Source organism: Peromyscus eremicus, chromosome 12 (genome assembly GCF_949786415.1).
Source record: "Peromyscus eremicus chromosome 12, PerEre_H2_v1, whole genome shotgun sequence".
Classification (NCBI taxonomy): Eukaryota; Metazoa; Chordata; class Mammalia; order Rodentia; family Cricetidae; genus Peromyscus; species Peromyscus eremicus.
The window spans coordinates 77,318,125-77,341,926 of NC_081428.1; the positions used below are offsets into that span (position 1 = coordinate 77,318,125).

Consider the following 23,802-nt stretch of genomic DNA (forward strand, 5'->3'; position numbering starts at 1 on the left):
GAAGGAAGAGTTGGTGTATCTGGGAGGAGCTGAAGGAGGGGTGAATATGATCAAAACACATTGAATGAAATTCTCAAGCACTAATTAAAAAAACTAAGCATCACAGGGTATTTGATCATACTTTTTAAGGATAATTTAAAGAATTTTTAATTTAAAGAATTACTACTATTATGGCTAAAAAGATAGGTCAGCAGTTAAAATGACCCAGGTTTGATTCCCAGCAGCAACATGGCAGCTCACGCAATCTGTAACTCCAGTCCCAGGGGATCCAACACTCTCTTCTGGCCACCACAGTACAGCACACATGTAGTACACAGACATACATGCAAGAAAATACCTAAAATAAAAATGAAGGTGTTGTGAAATAGAATATTTAACTAAGTAAAGATGTGTTGTATTTGTTTAACTATGTAAGGATGTGTTGTTGTTTTTCCATACCTGCCTAAGGTCCCTGATTGGTCTAATAAAAAGCTGAATGGCCAATAGCTAGGCAGAGAAGGGATAGGTGGGGCTGGCAGGCAGAGAGAAAAAGGATGCCAGCCAGCCAGACATGGAGGAAGCAGAAAACCAGGATGGAAAGTGTGTTGATGAGGTAAACCAGCCTCCAGGCAGCACAGAGATTAATAGAAATGGGTTGATTTAAGTTTAAAAAAAAACTAGTTAAAAACAAGACTAAGCTAAGGCTAAGCATTCATAATTAATAATAAGTCTCTGTGTCATGATTTGGGGGCTGGCAGTCCAAAAAAAAAAAGCCTGTTACATGAAGGTTTTTTTTTTTTTTAATTACTAGGACTGGAAAGATAACTCAGTGGTTAAGAGTGCTAACTGCTCTTTTAGAGGACCAGAGTTTGCTTTGCAGAACCCACAGCACACAGCTCACGACTCCAGATTCAGGGAGTCTTACACTCTTTCAGGCTTCTGTGGGCACCTACATATATGACATATACTCAAACAGACTCATACATGTACACAAATTTTTAAGAATTAGTATTATATACTAGAAACATCCATTTATTCGTACTTTAGTTGCTGCTTTTATTTATGCCCTTATTTAATTTAAAAGGTTATCTTTTACATTTATTAATTTATTTTGTGTGTGTGTATGTGAGTGTGTTTGTGTGTGTGTGCATGACATACATGTAGAAGTCAGCAGAAAGCTTGTAGAATCAGTTGTCTGCTTTGACTACGTGGGTTCTGTTAATCAAGCTTAGGTGGTCAGGCTTAGCAGCAACCCCTACCTGCTGGGCCCCAAAAATGTTACACTTTTAAATGTTAAAAGTTACTTCATTGTTAGCATTTTTAGATGTAATAGAGAATGAACTTGCATGAATATTAAGCCATTTATTACATGGAGCTAGAGAACTTAACGTAGTCTCTGACAGCCCAGTGTTTTCAGTACAGGACTAGTTGCCCCTGATTACCTCATCACTGTGGGTAAAGGAACAAGGCAGGCTGCTCCCCCCTGAGCTGCAGGAAGCACACGAGATGCCATCCCCTAACACTTCTCCATCTCCTGGAGCTTTCTGTAATCGTTTCTAACAGAACTGTAAGGCTGATACACATACCATTTTTAAATAATAGCAATATGTGAAACTGGGATAAACAAGAGTTTACTTCATAACTCTTAAAATGTCTGTGCTTCCATAGGACCTGCCTGGAGTTTTTGGTTTATTTGGTTCTTTTCCTAACACACTGGGACTGGACTGACTTGTACCGATTTTGAACCAACAGCTGTAAAGTGAAATGGATCAAAATCTTTACCTTTAATAGTCAAAAGTCTCAGTACAAGCTTAAGGTTTACAAAAGAGAACACAGGTAAAAGGGAGGACTTTGAAGATCAACAATATTCATCAAGTTAGCGCCAACACTGGATGAGCAGCATTAGAATTGACTCAGATCAGTGTCTCACTCAGACATCACCAGAGGAGCTTCCTCTTGCACTAGATGGGAACTAACAAAGAGACCCACAACTGAACAATATGCAGAGACTGAGAGACTTTGGGACACTCAGTCCCAAATGGTGTGTCTCGTCAAACCCCTCCCTTCAGGGCTCAGGGAGTTATGAGGAAGAGGAGGCAGAAAGACTGCAAGAGCCAGAGGGGATGGATGACTCCAAGGAAACAGTGTCTTCCAGACACAACGGACGGACACACATATGATCTCAGAGACTATGGCAGCATGCACAGTGCCTGCAGAGGCTCAAGCCCGTGGGGTTCGAGCACTGAGACAGGGAAGTAAACAAGAGCTCCCATCCCTAACCAAGAAGCTATCTCCAGTTGTCATCTGTTTGCAAATGAAAATGGGTTTTCTTCAACGGAGTCTCACTGGGTATATAAACCACACTTAAGGGCGGCCTCAGGCTCAGCAGTAGATGACCAACACAAAATGAACTCGATGTTATTTTTGTAGACTTTTGTCTCATATGGCTTTGTTTGGGCATTTTTAATCTTACTTGATTTCTGCTTGAACATTATGGTTTCCAATTTAGTGTTTTTATGGGTTCTGTGTGAGATTCCTGTGCCCTTTCTTCCTTTCTTTCTTTCTTTCTCTCTTTCTTTTTGTTGGTTCTGGTGTGTTTGTTTGCTTGTTCTCTAAGAGAGAGAAAGAAGGTGTGGAGTGGGTGGGTGAGGATATGGGGAGGATCTAGAAATATCATGGAGAGGGAAACTATGATCAGAATATATTGTATGAAAAATGTTTTTAATAAAAAGTATATATAAAGAACTAACTCACGTTGGCTGAAAGGAGAACAAAGCAGAGAAGAATGCCTCCATTTTATGCTTTCTTAAATCACCTATGGAAGGGTTTCTGGACGGGAAAAAACGACAGTCTTTCCACTTTAAAGTCTTGAAGCCATGTGTTGTTGTTGTTGTTGTTGTTGTTGTTGTTGTTGTTGTTTGGTTTGGTTTTTGTTGTTTTTGAGCATGCATGAGAGAGAGAGAGAGAGAGAGAGAGAGAGAGAGAGAGAGAGAGAGAGAGAGAGAGAGAGAGAGAGAGGTCAATGTGCACACGTGGGTCAGAGAATAACTTTCAAGATTCAGGTCGTCAGAGTTGGTGCAGAGTCCTTTACCCGCTGAACTGTTCCTCCAGCCCACACTTCACGTCAACAGCTGAAACTAGGCTGAGTAAAAGAAGCTCCAGAGCAAGTACTTCACAGCCCGCATCCTGCTCTTCCCCTCTCAAGCCCCTGACTTCTGTGGTCACTCCAGGTCATACACTAACTTCTGAAGATGTGGAACTAGGAACTGCAGATGAGTGAGAACATGCAGTATTTGTCTTCCTTGGTCTGGGCTACCTCACTTAATATAATCTTTTCTAGTTCCATCGATTTACTTGCAATTTGCATGATTTCATTTTTCCTTATAGCCGAATAGTATTTCATAGTGCATATGTACTATATTTTCTTTATCCATGCATTAGTTGAAGGACATTTAGGTTGTTTCCATTTCCTAACTACTGTGAAAAAGGCATTAATGAACGTGGCTGAGCAAGTATCTGTAGATTTTAGGATGTGGAGTCCTTTGATCAGATGCCAAGAAGTGGCATAGCTGGGTCATATGGTAGATTTATTTTTACTATTGTTGGGATTCTCCATAATGACTTCTAGAATGGCTGCACCAGTTTGCTTTCCCATTAATGGTGAATGGGGATTCCCTTTCCCCACATCCCCTCTAGCATTGTTGTTCATTGTTTCCGCTGATCTTTGCCATTCTGACTGGGGTAAGATGAAATCTCACACTGTTTTAATTTGCATTTCTCTAATTGCTGAGGATGATGAACACTTTTTGAGGTACTACTTAGCTATTTCATTTCTTCCTGGATTGTGGAAAGCCCAGCCCCAGTGGATACATCTGTATTACAGCTACTGCATCTATGGCTCAGAGAACACATGGAAGAGCCAGGAAGTCTACTGTGAGGACTGCCTCTTCTAGAAATGCCGCATAGACAACACCTGAACAATGACAGTATCGATAGACATGCTTGTTCAGTAGGGGGAAATCTCCTGGGGTCTCACTCCTAGACAAAGAACTACAGGCAATGAACGACTGCTGAAACAAGGAGACTTAGTCACTCCCAGGGATGAGTCCCCCAGTTGGTTATCCAGTACAAACTGGTCAGCCCTGAAACCATATGCACACAAACAACAAAACCAGACTGGGGAGGTTGTGTGTATATATTTACACACATATATGTATATATATGTATATGTGTATAATGATAATAATCAAAGAAAAAGAGGCTAATCTAAATATTTAAATTGAGAATCAGTTTTTAGTTGAATTAAAGGTGAAAAATGCACTAGTCACAGCTGATATGAACAAAGTCAAATGTGACTAATGGTCACCATGTTGACAAAACTATACCATAAAGCCAAAAGAGACATAGCATTATACCACAAATCATTATGTTTGGACCATCACATATTCTATCTTAAGTAAAATGCTTTAAGACAATTAGCTTACTTGTAAAGTAACCTGGGTCATTTATCTAAAGCCACCTATAAGATCAAAATGGGTATATGTACCACATTTTATTTATCCATTCTTCAGTTGAAGGGCATCTAGGTTGTTTCCAGGTTCTGGCTATTACAAACAATGCTGCTATGAACATAGCTGAGCAAGTGCCCTTGTGTATGATTGAGCATTCCTTGGGTATATGCCCAAGAGTGGTATAGCTGGGTCTTGGGGCAGATTGATTCCCAATTTTCTAACAAAGCACCATATTGATTTCCAAAGTGGCTATACAAGTTTGCAACACTCCAACAGTGTAGGAGTGTTCCCCTTGCTCCACATTCTCTTCAGCATAAGCTGTCTTCAGTGTTTTTGATCTTAGCCATTCTGAAGGAGTACTACTCAGCAGAGAAAAACAATGACATCATGAGGTTTGCAGGCAAATGGATGGATCTAGAAAAAATCATCCTGAGTGAGGTAACCCAGACTCAGAAAGACAAACATGGTATGTACTCACTCATAGGTGGATACTAAATGTAAAGCAAAGGATGACCAGACTGCTACTCACAACTCCAGGAAGGCTACCTAGTAAAGAAGACCCTAAGAAAGACACAGGAATCGTCCAATGACAGAGAAATGAATGAGATCTACATGAGCAAACTAGATGTGAGGTGGGGTAATGAAGGGCAAGGGTTGGGGGGAAGAGAGCTTAGGGGAGCAGGAGATCCCAGCTGGATTAAGAACAGAGAGGGAGAACAAGGAAAGAGAGACCATAATAAATGAAGACCCCATGGGAATAAGAAGAAGCAAAGTGCTAGAGAGGTCCCCAGAAATCCACAAAGATACCTTCACAATAGACTACTGGCAATGGTCAAGAGAAAGCCTGAACTGACCTACTCTGGTGATCAGATGGCCGAACACCCTAACTGTCATGATAGAACTCTCATCCAGTGACTGATGGAAGCTGATGCAGAGATTCACAGCCAAGCCCCAGGTGGAGCTCCAGGAGTCCAATAGGCAAGAGAAAGGAGGGATTATATGAGCAAGAGAGATTGAGACCATGATTGGAAAAATCACAGGGACAAATAGCCAAACTAGTGGAAATGCATGAACTGTGACCCAATGGCTGAGGAGCCCCCATGGAACTGGATCAGGCCCTCTGGATAAGTGAGACAGTTGATTAGCTTGAACTGTTTAGGAGGCCCCCAGGCAGTGGGACCAGGACCTGTCCTTAGTGCATGAGCTGGCTTTTTGGAACCTAGGGCCTATGCAGGGACACTTTGCTCAGCCTTGGTGAAGGGAGAAGGGGACTGGACCTGCCTCAACTGAATCTACCAGGCTGAGCTGAATCCCCAAGGGAGTCCTTGCCTTGGAGGAGGTGGGAATAGGGAGGGTGGATTGGGGGGAGGGTGGGGGGGAGGCAGGAGGGAGAACAGGGGAATCCATGGCTGATATGTAAAATTAAATTAATTATAAAATTAAAAATAAAATAAAATAAAATAAAAAGATCAAAATGGGCACCCAAAATATGTAAGCTAGCAAAATACAGTATTGCTGTAGATATCGTTCTGTATAAATAAAACACTGATTGGTCAGTGGCCAGGCAGGAAGTATAGGCAGGACAAGGGGAGAGGAGAATTCTGGGAAGCAGAAGGCTGGGGGAGTCACTGCCAGCCACTGCCATGACAAGCAGCATGTGAAGATGCCGGTAAGCCACGAGCCACGTGGCAAGGTATAGATTTATGGAAATGGGTTAATTTAAGCTATAAGAACAGTTAGAAAGAAGCGTGCCATCGCCATACAGTTTGTAAGCAATATAAGTCTCTATGTTTAGTTGGTTGGGTCTGAGTGGCTGTGGGACTAGCGGGTGACAAAGATTTGTCCTGACTGTGGGCAAGGCAGGAAAACTCTAGTTACAAACTTTTGTATATAGTTTTTCTTATGTTAGTTATAACCTTTTTCCTTTTTATTAAAATAGAAAAGGGGAAATATGGTGATATTTTATTTGTACTGAAATGTGATTTTATTTGTATGTTAAATAAATAAAGTTGCCTGGGGGTCAGAGCTAATAGCAAGCCATAGCAGAGCTGGGCATTCGTGGTGCACACCTTTAATCCCAGCACTTGGTAGGCAGAGCTAGGTAGATCTCTGTGTGTTCAAGGATACAGCCAGCATTGGAGACACACACCTTTAATCTCAACACCAAGCATAGAAGATCTGGAGGTCTGTACAAACAGGCAGTGATGAGGCAGTCATGTGGTTGGGTTTACAACCAATGAGAAGGCAGAACAGAAAGTCTATATAAAGACAAACACACAGGAAGTAGGTCTCTCTTGGCTGAAGAGGCTAGCTGCAGCAGACTGGTAAGGCTCTTAGCTCTGATCTCTTGGCTTTCTTCTTTGCATTGGTTCTGTGTTTCTTATTTAATAAGACAGTTGGTTGCATCTACACAGTATAGTTCCTTTTTTCCTGTGGACTGTTGTTCTAACTTCATTTCTGATCAAAAACAATTAAGGGAAGGATAAGCTTTATTTAAGCTTACAAGTTACAGTTTATCATTGAGGTAAGTCACGGCAGGAACTTTAAGCAAAAACTGTGTAGGAGCACTGCTTTCTACCTCACACACAGGCTCATGCTTAGCTAGTTATCTTACACTTCCCAGGGAGTGGTGCCTGTGGTGGTTCAAATGAGAGTGCCCACCCCCATATGCTCATATGTTTGAATACTTGGTTCCCAATTGGTGGAACTATTTTGGGAAGAGTAGGAGGTATGACCTTGTTGGAAGAAGTATGTATGTTGGGGTGGGCTTTGGGGTTTCAAAAGCCTATGTCATTCCACAGTTAGCTTTCTCTCTGCCTTGTGGTTGTAGATTATGTGAACTCTCAGCTACTGAGAGTTCCATACATCAAGCACTATGCCTGCCTGCCACCATGCTCCCTGACACAATGGTCATGGACTCACCTTCAGAAACTGTAAGCCACCAGGAAACTCTTTCTTCTGTAAGTTGTTTTGGTCATGATGGTTTTTTTTGTTTGTTTGTTTTGGTATTTTTTTCATGACAACAGAATAGTTAGTAAGACAAAAATTGGTACTAGGAGTGGGGTATTTCTGTGACAGTCTTGACTGTGTTGTTATTTTGAGGGAAATGGAAGACTTTGGGACTTTGAACTAGGAAAGCAATTGGGAAATGTAAGTAGGCTTAATGAACCATCCTATTAGGACCATGGAAGACAATAGTGCTGAGAACTATGCAAACTGTGGAGGCCCAGCTCCAGAGGTTTCATAGGGGAACAATATCAGCAACTGGGCTGGAGACCATTCTTGTGATATTTTGGCAAAGCATGTGGTTGCTCTCTGCTCTTGTCCTAAGAATCTGCCTGAAGCTAAATAGAAGAGTTTTAAATTAATTTTGTTGGCAGAGATCTCAAGGTAGCCTAACACTGACGCTACCATATGGTCATTAGTAAACACTCTTATGCAGATTTACAATGAAAAGGAACAAGCAGAGCAAAAGAAATACAAAATGCCCCGTTTGAGGAGAAAAGAGCATCAGGAACATTGATGTTAGAGTAAGATTTGTGCTGAAAGAGATAAGGAGAGAGGGAATAAAAGGAGTAGTGCCCTCGGGGCAAGACCCCACCTGCTGAAAGAACTGCTCTAAGGAATTATCTGTTGCTAAAGAGCAACAACAGCAGTCTGTTGTAGGGGTATCTTTGTGGATTTCTGTGGGCCTCTCTAGCACTTTGCTTCTTCCTATTCTCCTGTGGTCTTCATTTACCATGGTCTCCTATTCCTTGTTCTCCCTCTCTGTTGTTGATCCAGCTGGGATCTCCCACTCCCCCAAGCTCTCTTTCCCTCGACCCTCGCCCTTCATTACCCCCCCCCCCCATGTCCAGGCTGTTCATGTAGATCTCTTCCATTTCTCCGTCATTGGGTGATCCCCGTGTCTTTCTTGGGGTCCTGTTTTCCAGGTAGCCTCCCTGGTGATGTGAGTAGCAGTCCAGTCATCCTTGTTCCACATCTAGTATCCTCCTATGAGTGAGTACATACCATGTTTGTCTTTCTGAGTCTGAGTTACCTCACTCAGGATGATTTTTTCTAGATCCATCCATTTGCCTGCAAACCTCATGATGTCATTGTTTTTCTCTGCTGAGTAGTATTCCATTGTGTATATGTACCACATTTTGTTTATCCATTCCTCAGTTGAAGGGCATCTAGGTTGTTTCCAGGTTCTGGCTATTACAAACAATGCTGATATGAACATAGCTGAACAAGTGCCCTTGTGTATGATTGAGCATTCCTTGGATATATGCTCAAGAGTGGTATAGCTGGATCTTGGGGGTGATGGATTCCCAATTTTCTAAGAAAGCGCCATATTGACTTCCAAAGTGGTTGTACAAGCTTGCATTCCCACCAGCAGTGGAGGAGAGTTCCCCTAGCTCCACATCCTCTCCAGCATAAGGTGTCTTCAGTGTTTTTGATCTTAGCCATTCTGACAGGCGTAAGGTAGTATCTCAGAGTTGTTTTGATTTGCATTTCCCTGATGATTAGGGATGATACCCCCACAACAGACTGCTGGCAATGGTCGAGAGACAGCCCGAACTGACCTACTCTGGTGATAGGATGGCCAAACACCCTAATTGTCTTGCTAGAAACCCCATCCAACTACTGAGGGATCTAGATGCAGAGATCCATGGCTAGGCCCCAGGTGGATCTCTGGGAGTCTAATTAGTGAGAATGAGGAGGGTTTATATGAGCGAGAATTGTTGAGACCAAGGTTGGATAAAGCACAGGGACAAATAGCCAAACAAATGGAAACACATGAACTATGAACCAATGGCTGAGGGGTCACCAACTGGATCAGGCCCTTTGAATGAGTGAGACAGTTGATTGGCTTGATCTGTTTGGGAGGCATCTAGGCAGTGGGACCAAGTCTTGTGCTCATTGCATGAGTTGGCTGTTTGAAACCTGGGGCCTAGGCAGGGTCCCTTGGCTCGGCCTGGGAGGAGGGAACTGGACCTACCTGGACTGAGTCTACCAGGTTGATCTAAGTCCTCGGGGGAGGCTTTGCCCTGGAGGAGGTGGGAATGGGGGTGGGCTGAGGGGAAAGTGAGGGGGGTCGGAGGGGGGAGAACAAGGGAATCCGTGGCTGATATGTAGAACTGAATTGTATTGCAAAATAAAAATTAAAATAAAATAAAAAAGAGCAACAACAAATCAAGGCTTATGTAAATGTAATTCAAGAAGGGGCCAGGATCCATGCCAGGCAAGCAGCAGAAGGTGGCGGCGTCTGCCACATGGTCCCTGCTTTAAAGTCAGGGCAGACACAGGAGTAAAGGGTTTGTAGAATTTTCCCACGTGGCTAAGGAAAGTTGCTGAGGCCAGGCATGTGGCAGGAGAGTTCCCACATTGAGCCTCGGAGAAACCGTTGTGTGAAGCTGTGAAGGTGAAGCTTGGATTGTGATGGAGACCACAGGATGTTGGAGATGTCAAAGTCATGGGATACTAATGTCTAGAAAATAAAATAAGTTCAAACAATATTGTTCATCTAAAGAAAATGTCATGATGTACACACAGTGACATAAAACCAAGCTGAAGCCTCAGACTAAGAGATTTCAGGTGCTCTCAGCAGAGAACAAGAGGCTCCTTTCCTCTCCTCCTCTACGTCCCTGTGTGACCCTGAAGGGTCCAGGAATATAGGAATAAGATAGGGATATAGAAATAAAAGGTTATGAGCTTAAAAGATGGACGCTGACAGCCATCAGCTCTGCCAGTAAACAGGAATTAACTTTTAACTAGGCCTTTCTTTATTTAGATGGGCAGCTGTGTCAGCAACCCAAATGTTAGGTTTCTGTGACTGCTCTCTGCAGCCCTGGGGCTAGCTATTCTTGATAACCCCACCACCACTTGATAACCCCCAACCACTCACAGCTGAAATCAAAGTTAACTTTTTTTTTTCATTTTTCTTTATTAAGAAATTTTCTACTCACTCCACATACCACCCACAGATTCCCCCCTTCTCCCTCCTCCCACCCCCCAGCCCTCTCTCTCAAGCCACCCTGCATCCCCACATCCCCCAAATCAAAGTCTCCTATGGGGAGACAGCAGAGCCCAGCACACTGAGCCTAGGCAGGTCCAAGCCCCTTCCCACTGCACCAAGGCTGCGCAAGTTTGTCCCGTGACTGATGGAGGCAGATGCAGAGATCCACGGCCAGGCACCAGGCTGAGCTCCAGGAACCCAACTGATGAGAGAAGGAATTCTGCAGGCAGGGGACTTTGAAGTCAAAGTTAACTTTTAATGAGTTCTACATGACAACCTGCTTTGCATTGTTTTGTATTCCTCCTGCTATGGGATGCAGCTATGTCAGAAAAAGTTGCAGGTTTCGGGCAAACATCAGTTAGCTGCGGCAGGAAGACTGCAGGGATATACAAATATCAATTAGCTAAAACCCTCTAAAACCTTGTTAATGGAAAATTGTAAATCCTAAAAAGCAATTTGTCTCTAAATGTTTAACTAAAATTGTAAATCTTAAAAAGCAATTTGTCTCTAAATGTTTAACTTTGAAATTATAAAAAGCTCTTTTGTCCATGCCTAACGCTTTCCCCTTACTATAAAAAGGGGCTCATGACCCACCTCCAGTTGCCACAGTTACAGAATCTTGAACTCTGGCTGTGATCTCAGCTAGCTAACAAGTTTTTTTGTACCCCATGATGGTTTCTTTGAAATAAAGTTTTGCTTCTGGTTTTAGAATGTGGTTTGCACCCCATTATTTTGTGCATTCCCCCTGGGCCCAACAACCTGTCCTCTATTTCCCTGTGTGACCCCCTCCATATTTCCCTGTGTGACCTGAGGTGGTATTGTGTTCCCCGATCTATTGTGCACCCTAATAAACTTATCTGGGGTCAGAGACAGAACAGCCACAATATTAAACATAGAGGATAGGCAGTGGTAGCACATGCTTTAATCCTAGCATTCCAGAGGCAGAAATCCATCTGTTCAAGGATACAGCCAAACATGGTGACTCACACCTTTAATCCCAGGGAGTGAGCCTTTAATCCCAGGGAGTGAGGCAGAAAGCAGAAAGATATATAAGGCATGAGGACCAGGAACTAGAAGCATTTGACCTGGTTAAGCATTTGGCTGGTTAAGCTTTTAGGCTTCTAGCAGCAGTAAAATCTTAGAAGTTTAGCTTACTTTATGTAGTACAAGCATATGGTAATACTCTCTGAAGAGCCTCACATGATAGTGATGTTGTTCATTACTAGTAGCATGTATAAAGGTTGAAGCTAAGTGATTCAGGAAGCTGAGGTTGAATAATTATACTTGGTTGTTCTATAATCAAAATTCATTTTTAAATACAAAAAGACAGGCTTAATTAATCAAGAGTTCCTAATTTAAAAATAAAATAAAATAAAAATTCAGAAGAGGTTCTGTTGGTGAGATGGCTAAATGAGTGAAAGCCCGTGTTGCCAAACTAGTGACCTGAGTTCAATCCCTGGGACCTACATGGCAGAAGAGCATCAACTCCAGACAGTTGTCCTCTGAACTCCACTCACGTACTACACACACACACACACACTAAATTAATATAATTTTTATATTTTTCTGAAGGACTATAATGTATCTCTTATCAGTATTCAAACTAAACCCTGAAAACAGCAAACAAATTAGGTAACCACCCAAAAAAACGGTAAAATGTTATTGTGCTTAACACATGACTTCTATGCCCAAAGAACATAGACAAGAAATTTACTTTACTTTCTTCTTTTTTCACTAACACCTAGTTGATTAGAAAGGAATTGGGAGAAATACATGTCAATTTCAAATAGATGTGATATATATATATATATATGTATGTGTATATATATATACATATATGTATGCATATGTATATTCCCATGACTTCTATGCTTGTGTGTACCGCAATATCTCCAAGATAAAATTTAAAAAAACATTAAAAGAAAAATAGTGATTCCATTGTGAGTTTCCACCAACTCCAGACCAATGCTCTTCCAGGGATGCCACAGCCACCACAATGGCAGAATCCACCTGGCCTCTCTAGGGTAATCCTAACCAGCTACTGGTGCCTTCACTAGCCTGTCCTCCCAGCCTATCTCTTTTCCTTTGGGACACACTACCACATATGGAACTGAGCTATATTTCTGCCAATGCTAATTTCAATGGAGTCAGACCCAAAACCCTACTTAGGACACCTCCAGTCAATCCATTTCCCACACCTACTAGCATAACCCCCATCCCATCAATTGTGCTGATCTGAGACTGCTGGGAGTGTGAACTCTCAAAACCCAGTGTGGCCTCCAAGACTGAAAATCAAACATCATTCTTCTTGTTCACAACCTGACAAGACTGTGGTAACAGTAACAAAAACCTAAACACATATGCAACAATGATAAGACCAGCAATTCACACAAAGAGCCACTACAAACATGGTAATTCCAAGGTCGGTACCTCAAAAACAAAACAACCCAGACAATATGCCATCTCCAGAAACCAGGATCCCTACTGTAATATTCCTTAATTGAAACACAAAAAAAACTTCAAAATAGCAATCATGAATATGTTCAAGAATTCTAAAGAGGATATGAATAAATGCTTTAATGAAGACTGTAAAAACACAAACTATTAAATAATAAAAATATTTTTGTACTTTGAATTCAAAATACAAAACTAAAATTTAACAAAGTAATAGAATCACCAAAGTTAAGCCATACTGAAATAAAACTCAAAAATAAAAACTCAGAAATCAAACAATAAGCTCAGAACTCAGAGGAAAGCCCCATCAACAGACTGAATGAAGTGAAACCAGGTCTTGAAGACAAGGCAGAAGAAATGTATAACTCAGTCAAAGAAAATGTTAAATTTTTAAAAATTCAGACACAAAACATCCAGGAAATATGGAACACTATGAAAAGACCAAATCTACAAATGATGGGTATGGAAGAGAAGAAGAAGAAGAGGAGGAGGAGGAGGAGGAGGAGGAGGAGGAGGAGGAGGGGAGGAGGAGGAGGAGGAGGAGGAGGAGGAGGAGGAGGAGGAGGAGAAAGAAGAAGCAACAACCCAGTTCAAAGACAGACAATATCCTTAACAAAATCATAGAAGAAAACTTCCTAACTCTAAAGAAAGACAACAATAGGAGTGCTAAAGTAGGTAGGGGAAGTTCACCAGGACTCAAGCCTACACAAAGAACTACAGGCAACTAGGAACACTAGAACCACAAGAAATAGTCTTTCCAGGGAAGAGCATACAACTAGTTACCCAATATGAAGTGGTCAGGTCCGAAAACATACATACATATAACATTATACAGACTAAACAGGGCATACTTGTGTTTTTAGGAATATATATGGATATACATATATGTATGTAATAATAATTAGTGGAAAAAGAGGCATTTGAAAGAGAGCTAGGAAGGGCATATGGGGGTGGGTTTGGAGGGAGGAAAGGGAGGACATGCCTGGTGCTGCAAACCTAGCCAAGAACCCAGTGATGGAGATAGGCCCCAATGAGAGCAGCTCTCACCCCTCATCAAAGAGGCTTCTTTTTGAAGATATTATTAGAGATCCATAACTGGTGAAAATGCAGAGGATAAGTGACCATGGAATACTCAGCCCCAGACGAGACATCTGTAACACAATTCTCACACCCAAGGCTCAGGAAACATGGCAGGTGGGCAGGGAAACAGATTTTAAGAGCCTGAGGAGCAGATGACTGCTACTGGACAGTGTCTTCTGGACAGAATAGAGATGCTGTGCCCATGAACGCTCAACAAGACCAGCAAAAGCCACACCAGTTAGCATGCCAACAGGGATGAGGAAAGTTTCACAAGGTTCACCCCTAGATGAAAAATTGCAGGCTGTCAATGGGTGTGAAGGAAGGGGAACACGTTGTCTTCAGGGACAAGCTCCCGACATAAGTAGTCAACCCTAAACAAATGCTCATGCAGACAACACTAACTGGACTCAGTGAGGCCATGAGTTTGAAAGGAGGTGAGAGTGGGGACACAAGAGGACTTGGAGGAGAGAGAGGGAGGGATAGAAATGATGCAGTACCAGGTAGTCATGTATCAAATTCTCAACCCCAATAAAACTCACTGGATAAACAAAAAATAAAATAAAATAAAAAGACATAAAAGTAGAAGGAGGATGCGCTGAATAGTTTTATGTCAACTTGACACAAGCTAAAGTCATCTGAGAAGAAGGAATCCCAAATAATAAAATACCTCCATAAGGCCAGGATGTAGGCAAGCCTGTAGGGCATTTTCCTAATTAGTGTTTGATGGGAGAGGGCCCAGCTCATTGTGGATGGTGCCATCCCTGGGCTGGTGGTCCTGAGTTCTATAAGAAAGCAGACTGAGCAGGACATGGGGAGCAAGCCAGTAAGCCGCATTCCTCTATGGCCTCTGCATCAGCTCCTGCTCTAGGTGCCTGTCATGCTTGGGTTCCTGTCCTGATTTCCTTTGATGATGAACTGTGGTGTAGAAGCATAAGCTGAATAAACTCTTTCCTCCACAAATTGCTTTGGTCATGGTGTTTGATCATAGCAATAGAAACACTAATGAAGACAGAGGACTAGTTGAGAAAAGGAAAAGGATTAGTGGGAAACAGAACAGAGAGAGTAATCGGGGCTGGGGGTAGAGGGAGCAGGGTGAATAAGCTCAAAATACATTATATATAGACAGAGATAGATAGATAGATAGATAGATAGATAGATAGATAGATAGATAGATAGACAGATAGATAGGTAGATAGATAGAAACCTATTGTTACCTATCATTAACATATGCAAGTTTAAAAAGGGAAAAGTAATGCCTATTTTCCAAATGAGTACTAAATAGCAGGCTTAAGTGAACCTATTTCGGAAACCAAACTCTAGAGCAGCGGTTCTCAACCCTCCTAATTCTGCCACCCCTTAATACAGCTCCTCATGTTGTGGGGACCACCAACCATAACATTAGTTTTATGGCTACTCCATAACTGTAATTTAGCTACTGTTATGAATCATAATGCAAATATCTGATATGCAGGATATCTGATATGCAACCCCTGTGAAAGGGTAATTTGACCCACAAACAGGCTGTGAACCGCAGGTTAAGAACCACTGCTCTAAGTAGGGTGTGGCAGCTCACGCCTTCAATCCCAGCACTCAGGAGGAGGAGGCAGGTGAATTTAAGGCCAGCTTTGTCTACAGAGTGAGTTCCAGTACAGCCAGGTCTACACAAAGAAACCCTGTCTTGAAAATCAAAAAGAAAGAAGGAAAAAACAAAGAACTGCCGCTCTACATATTATGCAATGAATTTTAGTATATTAATTTTGAATCCTTCTAAGCATGACAATAACATTCTTTCTCAATGTAATTTTCTTATGATCTATTTTCTGTCTCTACTGATGTTATTAGTTTTATGGGTTGTCATTGTATGTGAGTGTTACAACTCTGGGGAAGAGGTATGCTGACTGCTTGGGGAGTCAGGTGATACCTGGAGTTGGGGTGCAGTGGGAGATGGTCTCCCTGCAGGATATAGCAATCGTGCTCCTCTCCTGGAGAGCCACTACAGCTGAGCTTTGCTCATCCCCCACTTAAGGGGGCTTCCCAGCAGAGCTCTGCTTCTTCTCTGGCCCAAGGTGTTGCTTCTTTTGCTTCACTCTGCTAAAGGGGAAACCCCTGCAGAAATGTAGCAATCTCCTCCAGGTCTGGCAAGAAGTTGTTACTTTTTCTGCTCCACCTTGCTCAGTCCCCTAAAGGACGTCCTGCAAGATTCTTCTGTTCAGCCCCCTCAAGGGAACATCTCTGTAAGGTTTGTTCTGCTCAGTCCCCTAAGGGATGTCTTAGCACGGTTCTTCTCTGCACTGGTGGGTGAAGATCTTCACACCCAAGACTCTTTTGAGAAAGAAATTTACTTGGGAAGGAGGAGTCCAGGAGAGTGGCTGCCTCTACCAGGGTGGGAAAGAGCAGTCGACAACTGACCAGGCAGGGTGGTTTATATAGGATCTCTTGGGGGCAGAGTTTCTCCAGGGAAAAGATTTTCTGTCCAGGGATTGGTTAGTTCATATGGTTAGCAGCAAAGATGGCCCTGATTTCAGAGCCGAACTGTGTTTCTTTCATTGACCTTTCTTAGCTTTTTGGCTCTAATTCTAAGGCCAGGGCTTTTTTTTTTTTTTTTTTTTTTTTTTTTTACTGGCTCTGATCCTAGGGACAAAGTGTGTTTCTTTGGCACTGGTTTCAGAGTCAGGGCATGTTTCTTTGTTTCTGGGTGGGATAAAGTGTTTCTTTCTCTGGCTTAGGTCCCAGATCTAGGCTGTTTTGTGTTTTGTTTCCCCCCCCCCCCCCACTGGTTCTGGGCTCCAGGGTCAGGGTGCTTGATGCCTTGCTCTGTGACTGGTTGGTTTCACTGGTCACTTTGGTCAGGGGCAAAGATAGCTCTGATTTCAGAGTGAAACTATGTTTCTTTTCGCTGGTCTTTCTTAGCTTTTTGGCTCTAATTCTAAGACCAGGGTGTATTTCTTTTACTGACTCTGATCCTAGGGACAAAGTGTGTTTCTTTGGTACTGATTTCAGAGTCAGGGCATGTTTCTTTGGTTCTGGGTTCAGAGATAAAGTGTTCCTTTCACTGGCTCGGGTTCCAGATCCAGGCTATGTTTCTTTCACTAGTTCTGGGCTCCAGGGTCAGAGTGGGTTTCTTTAGCAGGCCCCTTTTCCTACAGTCATCAACATTGTCAGTAAGTAGATAGTAACATGGACTTGGCAGTCAGAATTAAATCCAAATTCTGGTGCTACCATTCACATAACTTCAGACATTCTCTCTAAGTTACACTGTTTAGTAGGGACACAAGCACCTAAATAAGGTAGCTGCAATGAAAAGGAGATGAAGGTATCTGAAATGCAAGGCACAGAGTCAGGCTTATAACTATTCAGCACACAGTAGCTTCTATTTTATACATAAACATGAAGAAAATCTGGAAGTTTTCAAAAAGCATCCAAATTCTACTAACTGTAATACAAACGTGTAATTCTTTATAATTTATATCCATATGAAAACTTACATATATTATTAATATAAGTGTAATGCATTATATAATTTTATCATTTTGAACATTACTTATAACAAAGACCCAATAATTCTCAAACAAGTTTCAAGGATAATTTTATTTGGTAGTTGATTTGGGATATTTATTTTGGTTTGTTTTATTATTTTGGTTTTATTTTACTATACTGGTTTTAAGACAGGACCTTGCTGAGGAATTCAGGTTGGCCCTGAATTTGTAATCTTTCTGCCTCAGCTTCCTGTATGCTGGAATTACAAGCATGCAAAATTATGACTGGCTACCAAAGCCTTTGAGGACCAGTCGCATTCCTCCACATCATCCCTTTCCTTCAAAATTTTCTTCTTGAAAGACTAATGTGGGGGGAGGGGCAGGCCGTGGGACGGGCGCCTGCAAGCTGCAGGCATCCGCGAGATCAAGATCCAGTTTCGGACATGCGACTCACTGGGTGACCATTTTATTGAGATCAACTTGGAAGACCAGGTGTAAACTGCAAGAGGAATCACTATGACAGAGGAACTCAAATTTTTTTTATTGCTGACCTTTTCTTTGGATTCTACAAAAAAAACAATGTATCCAGCAGCCTCTAAAGCTCAGGACTCCAGTCCATTACCAAACAGACTCCTGATTGAAAAACAACAGGAGGAAGCAGAAGGGGAAAGCATAAATGGGCTGTTGATGATGCATGGCTTCAAACCTTTGTGTCTAGTCAAAAGAACCGATCTCGCTTTCTGCTGGGTACCGGCTCCTTGCTGTAGAAATGGGCAAGTTCATGAAACCTGGGAAAGCAGAGCTGGTCCTGGCTGGACGCTACTCCGGACGCAAAGCCGTCATCGTGAAGAACATTGATGATAGCACCTCAGGCCGCCCTTACAGCCATGCCCTGGTGGCTGTAATTGACCGCTATCCCTGAAAAGTGACAGCTGCCATGGGCAAGAAGAAAATCGCCAAGAGGTCAAAGATCAAGTCCTTTGTGAAAGTTTATAACTACAATCACCTCATGCCCACAAGGTACTCTGTGGACATCCCCTTGGACAAAACAGTTGTCAACAAGGATGTCTTTAGAGACCCAGCCCTGAAACGCAAGGCCAGACGGGAGGCCAACGTCAAGTTTGAGGAAAGATAAAAGACAGGGAAGAACAAATGGTTTTTCCAGAAGCTTCGCTTTTAGGTATATTTTTGTCCCCATCATTAAAAAACTAAAAATAAACAACAACAAAAAAAAAGAAAAAAAAAAGAACCGATCTCAAAGATCTCATCATTTTTGACAAACAATCATCACAAAGAATGAGGTAGAATTTCAAAATGTTGATGGAAGAAACAACACGTCAGCAGAGCATGATACGGGAGCTCATAGAGACGAACCAGCAGCTTAAAAGTGAACTTCAGCTAGAATAGAACTGAGCGGCACCAGGAACATCGAGCCAATGACCTGGAGCAGATTATAGACTGAAAGACCCCTGGAGGAGATCTTCCCTCAGGAGAGACCCCAAGTCCAAGGAACACACCGAAACCACGGATCAGATGCAAACAGCAAGAGGGTTTATTCAGATACACAGGTACCCGGGGCGATCAAGTCTCTCGGAGGACTTGCGCGCCCTCCTTGGGTAAAGGGGACTTTTTATAGGATCCCAGGGGCAGAGGCACGGTTACAGAAGCGAGAAGCATAGTTACAGGGTTCCCATTGGTTGATTCAAAGAAGGTCAGGGTGAACTTAGGGACATATTTTTAATTTTCAGAAATTTGATGTGTGTGGCTGACTTGGCCTTGGGGGTGCTTTCCCAGCCCAACTGTTTATTCCCCAAGGCCAAGTAGCCAACCAGAGATATCTTATTTTGTCTCAATGGTTACTTTCCCAGGGCGGGTGTTTCCCTGGTCCCAGGCTTTTGCAGCTGGCTGATTACGGTTTATGCCAAGTGATTTATCTAAACGTACATTTTGCAGTTAGGCCAAGGACGCCCTGTTTTTCTGGTACTTGCCTCACAGAATGGCGTTTCTTATGCTAAGTAAAAGCCTGCTATAAGTGGGGTCTTTCAAGACAGCATGAAATCCAAAATCGGTGAATTAGAAGATGAGTCCCTAAACAGGGTTTTCCAGCAACAAAATAGAATAAAATGCCTTCAAAAGGAGCATAAACTGTTATAGATGAAATGCCAGCACTATAAGAAAAAACGAATGGAGCAAGAAGAGACCATTGTTTCTTTGCAGAAGCATATCTACACATTAACCAAAGAGGAAAAACAGCATGTTTTCACTCAAAACAGAGCATTTGCCCATCTCTGCAAGAGAGTTCCCCACACAATCTGGAATAAACAATTGCTTTGTCTAATTGATTACTATGAATCTAAACTTCAAAAATTCCATACACAAAGGCAATGTAAGAAAGATGACAGTCAGTCAGAAGAAAAAGACTACAAAAACCTGGATGCCTCACCAAGTTATAAAAGCCTTCTGATGTTGTTACAGAATCAACTCAAGGAATCAAAATCCAAGATTGACACACTTTTAGGTGAGAAGCTGAGCCTCCAAAAGGATCTGGAAAACAGGCCCACAGAACATGAATTAAGACTTTATAAACAACAGGTGAAGAAACTGGAAAAAGCCCTTAAGAAAAACATCAAATTAGAAGAGATTATTGGTCAAAAAAAGGCTGATGGCATGGAGAAAAAAGATGAGCCCCCAAAGACAGCTGTCAACAGGCTCTGATTGACCAGAGATACTTTCAGGTGCTGTGCAGCATCAATTCAATTATTCACAATCCTCGAGCTCCAGTAATTATTTATAAACAGAGCGAGGGAGGAGCCCAAAACTTCAATAAAGATATTGTTCAAGATTGTGGATTTGAACATCTCATTCCTATAATAGAAATGTGGGCAGATGAAATGACATCCTTAAAGGGTTTGTATAAATCCTTAAAAACACTGTCTGCAGAACCTTGGCATAATCTAAAGAAACCGGATGAAAATGAAGGTGTCAAAGTAGAAGATCTGTTGTTTATGGTAGATACCATTGTTGGAAGAGGTTGGAAATGAGGAGAGCAGCAACATGCCAAACTTTCAAACTTTGCAAACTATTGTTTCTCACTTTTGATGTGCATACCCCCGAATGAATGAAGTGTGAGAAACGCTGTGAGAAACCTGGAGGAGCTCTTAGAATTAGACAGTTCATCCTCATTGTGTGTGGTGGTCAGCACAGTTGGAAAACTGTGTAAGATAATTAATGAGGATGTGAATAAGGAGGTTAAACAAGTATTAGGACCTGAAGACCTACAAAGCATTATCAACAAATTAGAAGAACATGAGAAGTTTTTTCCAGTGTTTCAAGAGTTTGATCTTAGAAAGTAATGACTTGGATGCCATTCTACCTGCAGTAAAGAAATTAAAAGTACTTTCATACTGAAAACAAATTAAATCATTTTTACTGTGTAAATTGTATTCTTAACATTTTAAGTATTTGAAAGGACGGATCCTGAGGCAAGATTCTAAAATGTATCAGTTCTCAGAATTCATCCCCTTACCATTGGTTCATTCTCAATCCATATTATGGTGATATTTTATTTGTACTGAAATGTGATTTTATTTATATGTTAATAAATAAAGTTGCCTGGGGGTCAGAACTATTAGCAAGCAAAATAGGGAAAGCTGGGCATTGGTGGTGCATGCCTTTAATCCCAGCACTTGGGAGGCAGAGTTAGGTAGATCTCTGTGTGTTCAAGGATACAGCCAGCATGGAGACACCAATACCAACCATAGAAGACCTGGAGGTTTGTACAGACAGGCAGTGACAAGGCAGTCATGTGGTTGGGTTTACAACCAATGAGAAGGCAGAACAGAAAGTCTTTATAAAGACAGACACACAGGAAGTAGGTCTCTTTCAGAGAGGTAGGACCACCATGAGAGGAAGGGTAAGGTTTTTAGCTCTTAGCTCTGACCTCTTGGCTTTCTTCTTTGCATTGGTTCTGTGTTTCTTATTTAATAAGACGGTTGGTTACATCTACATTTGGCGCCCAACGTGACAAGAATCCATTAAAAACCGCTTGGCTTGGCTCGGCGGCAGGTCTGGTTTCCCGCCTGGGCAGCCAGCTCCCTAGCTCGGGCGCAGGTCGGCTTGGTCTCAGGCCAGACTGACCATAGCCCCAAGCGGTTACACGCAGCTGTTGCTACTTGCTTAAAGCTGGTGCTACAAACAACTCAGGCCTGCCCTGCAGAACAGGGCCCCTGCCTGTAAAGCCAATGCACTGGTGGGAGCTTAAGGAAGCCAGAGCCCTGGATTGACTTGGCTCAAGAGGGAACATGTGGCTGGATTTAAGCTTTTAGCCAGAACTTGTGGCTATGCTTTCTTGCATTCTCTCTCTCCTCTCTCCTCTCTCTCTCTCTCTCTCTCTCTCTCTCTCTCTCTCTCTCTCTCTTTCTGTCTGGATTCACACCTCGGACACTAGGTGGCTGTTTTGAAATTCCCTCGGATTTCTACTGTTCTAAGCAGACTTGGTAAGTTAATTAAGATATCAAATATTTTAAAGGAAACTATTTAAAAGAGAATTTTTTCTACATTAAAAAATGGGTTTTATGTGTACCTTGGAAGAAAATTTGGCTTTGTTTGAAATTTTAGGCAGTCTGACAATGGAACAACTATATGAGAAGATTAATATTGATTGAATTATGCACTTTATTATTTTCTTATCCTCATTTTACTATTTAAAAAGATAGTCAATTTAAGTGCCAGGATAACAGTTTTAGAAAAACCTGTTAAACCTGTAAAAATGAATTATAGAAAAATTCAAATTCAGATAGAAGAAATTAACAGTGAAGTTGTTTCAAAATTGGATCATAAGGTTACAGAAAGGAAGCCTGTTTTCACACAATCACCCTTAATTTATCCGGTAGCCATACAGCAGCTACCTGGTGAAGAGAATGAACAAAATACTTGGATTCCAATTGAAATGTTAGACTTACAAAGATTTAAGGAGGCAATAGCATCTTATGGCATGCATTCCCCATATGTAAAGCAAATGTTAAACTCCTGGACAACATATAATAGGATTCTACCACAGGACTGGCGGGAGCTGGCACAGGCTGTTCTAGAACCCGGACAAAAGCTCCAGTGGCAAATGTGGTTCAAAGAAGAGGCTAAAAATATAGAAAAACAATGGATGGATAAAGGAATACAAGTCTGCCAGGATCAGCTTATTGGAGAAGGCCAATATGCTTCAGTACAAACACAATGTTTATATGATGTCCAAACCCTAATTCTATGTCAAACGGCAGCCTTGAATGCATGGGACAGAGTTGAGGAACCAGGAAAAAAACCTGAGTCATTTACAAAGGTTATACAAGGCCCAAAAGAATCTTTCACAGATTTCTTACAAAGATTGACTTCAGCAGTACAGAGAATGGTCCCGAATTCAGAAGCCAGTCAGATAATAATAGAATCTTTGGCTTTTGAGAATGCAAATGCAGCATGCAAGAGAATAATCAGGCCATTAAAGGCAAGATCTGCACCCTTGGAAGATTGGATTACAGATATGGTTAATGTTGAGGCTCATGACCATGATGATATGTGGGTAGGAGAAGCAATTTCCAAAGGTTTGAGGAATGTTAGATGTTTTGGATGTGGAAAGCAAGGACATTTGAAAAGGGACTGTAAACAGGTCATTCCTAGAAACACTGTTTCTTCAAGAAACACTGGCAACAGAATGCCCCTTCCTTCTGGAGTATGCAGAAGGTGTGGTAAGGGAAAACACTGAACCAATGAATGTAGATCAACAAGGGACAGGCAAGATAATGCTTTGCCTCGGTCTTCAGGAAACTCCCAGAGGGGCCTCAGGCAGGCCCCCACAGCAAATCCAGTTCAAACCTTTCCTGCAGTCGTAGAGGAAACCCTTACTCAGAGCAATTAAATAACCAAATGCCTACTGGAATAAATCATGCTGGTCAGGATGATGAAACAGAGAGAATAAAACATTCAGGAAAAAACATAAAGAAAATTTTTTGGCAAACTCCTACTAATGAACAAAGACCAAAATTAACAATAAAAATAAATGGTGTTTTGTTGTCTGGTCTGGTAGACACAGGTGTGGACATTACCATAATTTCACTAGAATTTTGGCATCCAACTTGGCCTCTTCAGGAGGTAAATGTTCAACTGTTAGGAATTGGGACATTATCTCAGGTGAAACAGAGTGCAAGATGGCTCAAATGTATAGGTCCAGAAGGACAGAGAGGAAAATTAAAACTATATGTGGCTAACATAGCTATGAACCTGTGGGGTCGAGACTTGTTGCAACAATGGAATA

At 41.9% G+C, this 23,802-nt stretch overlaps 1 protein-coding gene and 2 pseudogenes across 4 annotated transcripts in view; 2 read left to right on the plus strand and 1 right to left on the minus strand.

Annotated features, from left to right (window-relative positions):
- The window catches only part of LOC131922917 (sperm-associated antigen 6), a 142,348-nt gene that overhangs the window by 57,705 nt on the left and 60,841 nt on the right, over positions 1-23,802 (minus strand). The window lies entirely within an intron of this gene.
- LOC131922916 (centrosomal protein of 70 kDa-like) lies at positions 17,928-20,909 on the plus strand (annotated as a pseudogene).
- LOC131922920 (large ribosomal subunit protein eL27-like) lies at positions 18,271-18,681 on the plus strand (annotated as a pseudogene).